The sequence below is a fragment of the Oncorhynchus keta genome, unplaced genomic scaffold (assembly GCF_023373465.1).
Source record: "Oncorhynchus keta strain PuntledgeMale-10-30-2019 unplaced genomic scaffold, Oket_V2 Un_contig_30070_pilon_pilon, whole genome shotgun sequence".
NCBI lineage: Eukaryota > Metazoa > Chordata > Actinopteri > Salmoniformes > Salmonidae > Oncorhynchus > Oncorhynchus keta.
Window position 1 is genome coordinate 1,911 of NW_026286875.1, and position 6,475 is coordinate 8,385.

Here is a 6,475-nt window from a genome sequence, read left to right on the forward strand (position 1 = left end):
TAGTTGATTATTTTCATTTCTTTGCAATATATATACACATCGGATATTATCCATTTCTGTCATAAAAATATTTGATAGACAATGCTAACTTGCCTGCGCACCGCATGCAGCACACTATACTATAGCTACAGTAGCTAGCGATCTACACACGTTGTTAAATTACACAGTTCGGGTAGCCTCTGTAGTAAAAAAAATGCGGTTGGCTAGAGGTGTTAATGTCATATTTCATCACATTTATAGTCCTTGATGTGAATTTCTATGCAAATTAAGCGAAATTACCACAGATACTCACCGGGTAGGTATGATCAAACAATGGCTGCCCGAAAATATTTTTAGCAGGCCTGTGCTAACAAGCTAGCAGGCCGAATTAGCAAGCAAGGAGATAGCAAGGGCTAGAAAGTTAGCCTTTGGAGGACGTCGCGATGGGGTGAGTCTGTTTATGCCTCTTCATGCGGTGACATCGATAGACCGGTCGTGGGTCCGGTTATTGTAGCCCAGGAGTATGCTTCGGTGGTAAGAACAGGAGCTCTGGCCGGGCTAGCTTCAAGCTAAATGGATGGAAACGCTAGCCATGAGGAATAATCCGGGGTTTCAGTTAGCTAGTTGTGAAGATCCAGCTGAAAATGTTCCATTTGCGGTGGGAATCCGGGGATAAAAAAAATAATAGGTCCGTTATGCTCTGGTTAGAGTCGCTTTGTTCGAATTGGCGAGAGCTTTCCGCGCTGAAGGTTATAGCTGAAGACCGCTAGCAATGGTTTGCTGTTAGTTAGCTGTCTGGCTTCAGTTAAGGGGTACTAGCTAGCTAGCTTGAGAGTTAATGTTTGCGCAGCTCCCTGCAGTGGATCAAACCATTGTGAGGCAAAGGGCGGGGGTCCCAATCTTTTGAAACTTAAAAACGCGCTATTAAGTGTCTATAATCAGCATAAGTGCTTTCATTGCGTTCATTCATATTATTGAAGTTACATAGATATGTTTACCGTGATATATTGGGGGGGGGGATCATATTTTTCCCAGGATAGGGGGATCGTGTCCCCCCTGGGATTTCTGCCTATGCACGTGATATCTCCTCACTCACGTGAGGACTGATTGAAGGACTGATTTGTGTTGATGGCAATTACTATATAAATTCAAAGAAGGAGGGATGACTAGAAGCGATTGAGGTACTGTTTTATGTGTGGATTAATTGTCGGAGTAGAGGAATTTGTGTAATTCAGTTAAAAAAATAACGCAATGTTTATATCACAGGACAAATTAGCTAGCGGGCTAACTCGCTAAATTGCCATACACGTTTCCTGATTTTTCGGCCATGTTGTTTTGATATTTTAACCTGCGTGTCTTTGTCGCGTCTGCAAGCACGTAGCTGGTATGTTTTATAATGAACTTTATCTGTCGAAAATGGAAATTGTGAGGTTTGAGGTCTTGTGGTTGCATACTACTGAATCTTGCTTTGATTGAAATTATTATGTATGAGTAATGTCCCGCTCCGGGATGGTCTTAGTTTACACCATCGCGTTTTTGTCCATTTGGGATCCTGTGTATGCGGTAGATTTTTTTTTGCCGTGTTTGCGTCCACTTGGGGAATGGGAGATACGGGTCCGGAAACGTTTTTTTTTTAGTAGTTTCCAATGATTTGTGTCCTCCGAAGTTGGTGTAACTGCTCCAGTGTTTGGGCTAGAGGTTAGGGTTAGGGGGGTCAGGTTTCTAGGTTTGAATCGGTTGATCCACTTCCATCTCTGACACGTGGAGAAGGGAGGGGGTGCACTCCACTCATATGCGATTAGGGTTAGAATTTGATTTGTCTTGTGATGTACAGGCCTACAACTGCTTTTTTTTTGTACATGTACAGGCCTATTGTTGTGATGTACACGCCTACAACTGCTTTTCGCCGCCCACTTGTCCACCCAGAACGCGACTGTAATCCTGATATATTGAGGTAAGTGATGGGGGGGATCCTGGAAATGAGTCACTAGTTCTGTGTGTAAATGGGCCCGTTTGACATTGTATAGAATGTTGTTTAAGTCTATTTTCTATTGTATACTGTGTTTCCCCAATGTAGTGTTTTTTTGCTAAATGTGCAAGTGATTATATACATATATGACATTTGGAGTGTAGAGTGAAATGGAAGTCTAAAACTGGAGTGGAGTTGTGTACTGTATTTAGCTTGGATGAGGATGTCTTTGAGGCTCTTCCTCCTAAATGCTGAGATTATTCTATACGGCTGGAGGGGTGTGTATGCCTGTTGGGTGATGGAAAAATTGTGTTTGAACACCTGATGTAACGGTCTGATCCTATGTGAGAATGTAGTAACTAGGGGGATGAGGATTGTCTGCTGCTCAGAAGGGGAATGAGAGGAGGAAAGAAGATTGTGGTTTTGAGGGGGGGGGTCAATTTCAAAATCTGTTCTAGGAGGGGTAGGGTTAGGGGTGGGGTTAGGGTTAAGGTTAGCGTTAGGGGTTGGATTATGGTTATGGACAGGAGCAGGATACGAACCTGAATTAGGGTAAGGGTTAAGGTTAGGGTTGAAATCAGGGGAGGATTTGGAAATGTCTCTGGAACCTCTAATGGAGGTTAGGGTCCAAAAGAGTGATTGACAGACTTGTGTTATGTGAGTGTGTAGGTTGAATGGGAGAGAGGGCCCCCAAGGTGCTGTTTTTTATGGTTCTGAGAGATCGTTTAGAGTAACCTGAAATAATGTTTGAATTGCTTTTCCCAGGTCCTGTTTGCAGGAGGAAATCCTATGAAACTGTATAATTTTGGTAAATGGGTTAGGGTAAATGGTTGTCATTTGTCTGATAGTCAAAGTAGTCTAGAAGTTTAAGTCGTCAATGATATTTACGTATGTCCCTATGAAGTTCCTCCCAGTCAAATTGACCAGGGCGGGGAATTAAAGACAACCCCCCCCCCCTCTCCAAAAGTTGGGTCTGTGCTGTTCTGAGTTGAAAAGGCTTTGATAAATTCATGATGTTTGATGAGAGGGGGTCAACTACCCCCTCTGCTGGGTAATCTAAGAAAGCAACTGGGGGAGGAAAGGGGGGAGAGTACAGGGGGTTGGGGGGAAAAGAAGGGTGTGGTGTGGGTCCAAATTGTGGGTAGAGCCTATTCTAAATGTAGCTGCTCACACCAATTCTTAAAAATGAGGTCTGCTGTGGTTGTTGTCCAGTGTATCAGGTCTGTTGTGTGGAATTCATCATGGGGTATCTCCAAGAGAAATGGGCCATGTGTGGTGATGTAACCGTTAATGACTTTGAGGTTCTGTTATCGATCTGGTGAAAGGAGGTGTGAGTGGTTAATAATGGTGATGTAAATAATTGCATTAGGGAAAGTGACTCTTACTTCCTTGTGCATCGATGCATTCTGTTTGATGTTTTTATGGGTCATTATCCATATTGTTTATGCCCACCGAGAACCACTATGCCGGTATCTAAACAAACCTCTGTTTTCTCCAGGACCTTTGTGAAATTGTAAAATGTTGCTCCAGGGTAACTGTCCACTTGTATGTTTGGGTTATGAAATGGAGGGATTCTATTAACATTTGAGTCTCCCAAGACTAGTATTGGTTTATTTCCCTTAAAATTCCAATGTGCCACCTTGCCATTTGGTGTAATACTTAAAAAGGCCTGTAGATGTCCTCCTAGGATCATAAATTAAACTGAGGTAAGCTCCAAGTTGCCTGTTTTTCTGGGTGGCAGTGGTGACAGATTCATTCAACCATAGTGTTGTTAAATGTGAACATAAATGCCATATTGTGCATTTAAATGGTTTTATTGTTTTGTTAAAGGACAGGAAAACCTAAAAGAGGAAGTGCCAAACTAAAACCAAACAAACCATAAATATATTCTTCAATTCTTTCTTTGGCCGCCTCTCTCCTTCCAGTTCCAACGAACTACAAAAATCTCTGAAACTGGAAACACTTATCTCCCTCACTAGCTTTAAGCACCAACTGTCAGAGCATCTTACAGATTACTGCACCTGTACATAGCCCACCTATAATTTAGCCCAAACAACTACCTCTTTCCCAACTGTATTTAATTTATTTATTTATTTTGCTCCTTTGCACCCCATTATTTTTATTTCTACTTTGCACATTCTTCCATTGCAGAACTACCATTCCAGTGTTTTACATGCTATATTGTATTTACTTTGCCACCATGGCCTTTTTTGCCTTTACCTCCCTTCTCACCTAATTTGCTCACATTGTATATAGACTTGTTTATACTGTATTATTGACTGTATGTTTTTACTCCACGTGTAAACTCTGTGTCGTTTTATGTGTCGAACTGCTTTATCTTGGCCAGGTCGCAATTGTAAATGAGAACTTGCCTCCCTGGTTAAATAAAGTTTAAATAAAATACAGAGTAAAAATAAATGATGAATAAAACCATGTTCTAAACGTGCTGTATGTATGTATGTATGTATGTATGTGCTGGATCCACTCCCGTTCTACCCTCTTTCGCGGCCCACAGGTAAGGTAACCCTGATATGGTAAGGTGAGTGATGGGGTGCTCCTGGAAGTGGGTTAGCTGTGGTTAGCTGTGGTTAGCTGTGGTTAGCTGTGGTTAGCTGTGGTTAGGGTTAGCTGTGGTTTAGGGTTAGCTGTGGTTAGCTGTGGTTTAGGGTTAGCTGTGGTTAGCTGCTGTGGTTAGCTGCTGTGTGGGTTAGGGTTGGTTAGGGTTAGGTGGTTAGCTGGGTTAGCTGTGGTTAGCTGTGGTTTAGGGTTAGCTGTGGTTAGCTGTGGTTTAGGTGGTTAGCTGTGGTTAGCTGTGGTTTAGGGGCTGTGGTTAGCTGTGGTTTGGGTTGGTTAGCTGTGGTTTAGGGTTAGCTGTGGTTAGCTGGGTTAGTGGTTAGCTGTGGTTAGCTGTGGTTAGCTGGGTTAGCTGGTTAGCTGGGTTAGGTTGTTTGGTTAGCTGTGGTTTAGGGTTAGCTGTTTAGGGTTAGCTGTGGTTTAGGGTTAGCTGTGGTTAGCTGTGGTTTTGGGTTAGCTGTGGTTTGGGTTAGGTTAGCTGTGGTTTAGGGTTAGCTTTGGTTAGCTGTGGTTTAGGGTTAGCTGTGGTTTGGTTAGCTGTGGTTTAGGGTTAGCTGTTGGTTAGCTGTGGTTTAGGGTTAGCTGTGGTTTAGGGTTAGCTGTGGTTTAGGTTAGCTTAGCTGTGGTTTGGGTTAGCTGGGTTAGCTGTGGTTTAGGGTTAGCTGTGGTTTAGCTGTGGTTAGCTTGGTTTAGGGTTAGCTGTGGTTTGGGTTAGCTGTGGTTTTAGCTGTGGTTTAGGGTTAGCTGTTTAGGGTTAGCTGTGGTTTAGGGTTAGCTGTGGTTAGCTGTGGTTTAGGGTTAGCTGTGGTTAGCTGTGGTTTAGGGTTAGCTGTGGTTAGCTGCGGTTGTGGTTAGCTGGGTTAGGGTTAGCTGTTTAGGGTTAGCTGTGGTTTGGTTAGCTGGGTTTAGCTGTGGTTAGCTGTGGTTTAGGGTTAGCTGTGGTTAGCTGGGTTAGCTGTGGTTAGCTGTGGTTTAGGGTTAGCTGTGGTTAGCTGTGGTTTAGGGTTAGCTGTGGTTAGCTGTGGTTTAGGGTTAGCTGTGGTTAGCTGTGGTTTAGGGTTAGCTGTGGTTAGCTGTGGTTTAGGGTTAGCTGTGGTTAGCTGTGGTTTAGGGTTAGCTGTGGTTAGCTGTGGTTTAGGGTTAGCTGTGGTTAGCTGTGGTTTAGGGTTAGCTGTGGTTTAGCTGTGGTTAGCTGTGGTTAGCTGTGGTTTAGCTGTGGTTAGCTGTGGTTTAGCTGTGGTTTAGGGTTAGCTGTGGTTAGCTGTGGTTTAGCTGTGGTTAGCTGTGGTTTAGGGTTAGCTGTGGTTAGCTGGGTTAGCTGTGGTTTTTAGGGTTAGCTGTGGTTTAGGTTAGCTGTGGTTAGCTGTTTAGGGTTAGCTGTGGTTTAGCTGTTTGGTTAGCTGTGGTTTAGGGTTAGCTGTGGTTAGCTGTGGTTTAGGGTTAGCTGTGGTTTAGGGTTAGCTGTGGTTTAGGGTTAGCTGTGGTTTAGGGTTAGCTGTGGTTAGCTGTGGTTTAGGGTTAGCTGTGGTTTAGGGTTAGCTGTGGTTAGCTGTGGTTTAGGGTTAGCTGGTTTAGGGTTAGCTGTGGTTAGCTGTGGTTTAGCTGTGGTTAGCTGTGGTTAGCTGTGGTTTAGCTGTGGTTAGCTGTGGTTTAGGGTTAGCTGTGGTTAGCTGTGGTTTAGGGTTAGCTGTGGCTGTGGTTTAGGGTTAGCTGTGGTTTAGGGTTAGCTGTGGTTTAGGGTTAGCTGTGGTTTAGGGTTAGCTGTGGTTTAGGGTTAGCTGTGGGGTTAGCTGTGGTTTAGGGTTAGCTGTGGTTTAGTGGTTAGCTGTGGTTAGCTGTGGTTAGCTGTGGTTAGCTGTGGTTTGTGGTTAGCTGTGGTTTAGGGTTAGCTGTGGTTTAGGGTTAGCTGTGGTTTAGGGTTAGCTGTGGTTAGCTGTGGTTTAGGGTTAGCTG

The 6,475-nt window shown here is 43.8% G+C and overlaps 1 long non-coding RNA gene across 9 annotated transcripts; it reads left to right on the forward strand.

Moving 5' to 3' along the window:
* The first annotated feature begins 928 nt into the window (after nt 1–928).
* Nucleotides 929–5,723, forward strand: LOC127923544 (uncharacterized). Of its 9 annotated transcripts, none has more exons than XR_008114661.1 (6): nt 929–1,160; nt 1,847–1,933; nt 4,464–4,571; nt 5,099–5,132; nt 5,292–5,369; nt 5,469–5,722. It is a non-coding gene; the product is annotated as an uncharacterized LOC127923544 (long non-coding RNA). The 9 variants fall into 9 exon arrangements; XR_008114659.1 differs by having other exon boundaries at nt 952–1,160; nt 5,275–5,369; XR_008114666.1 differs by having other exon boundaries at nt 958–1,160; nt 5,275–5,372; nt 5,499–5,722.
* Nucleotides 5,724–6,475: the final 752 nt, after the last annotated feature.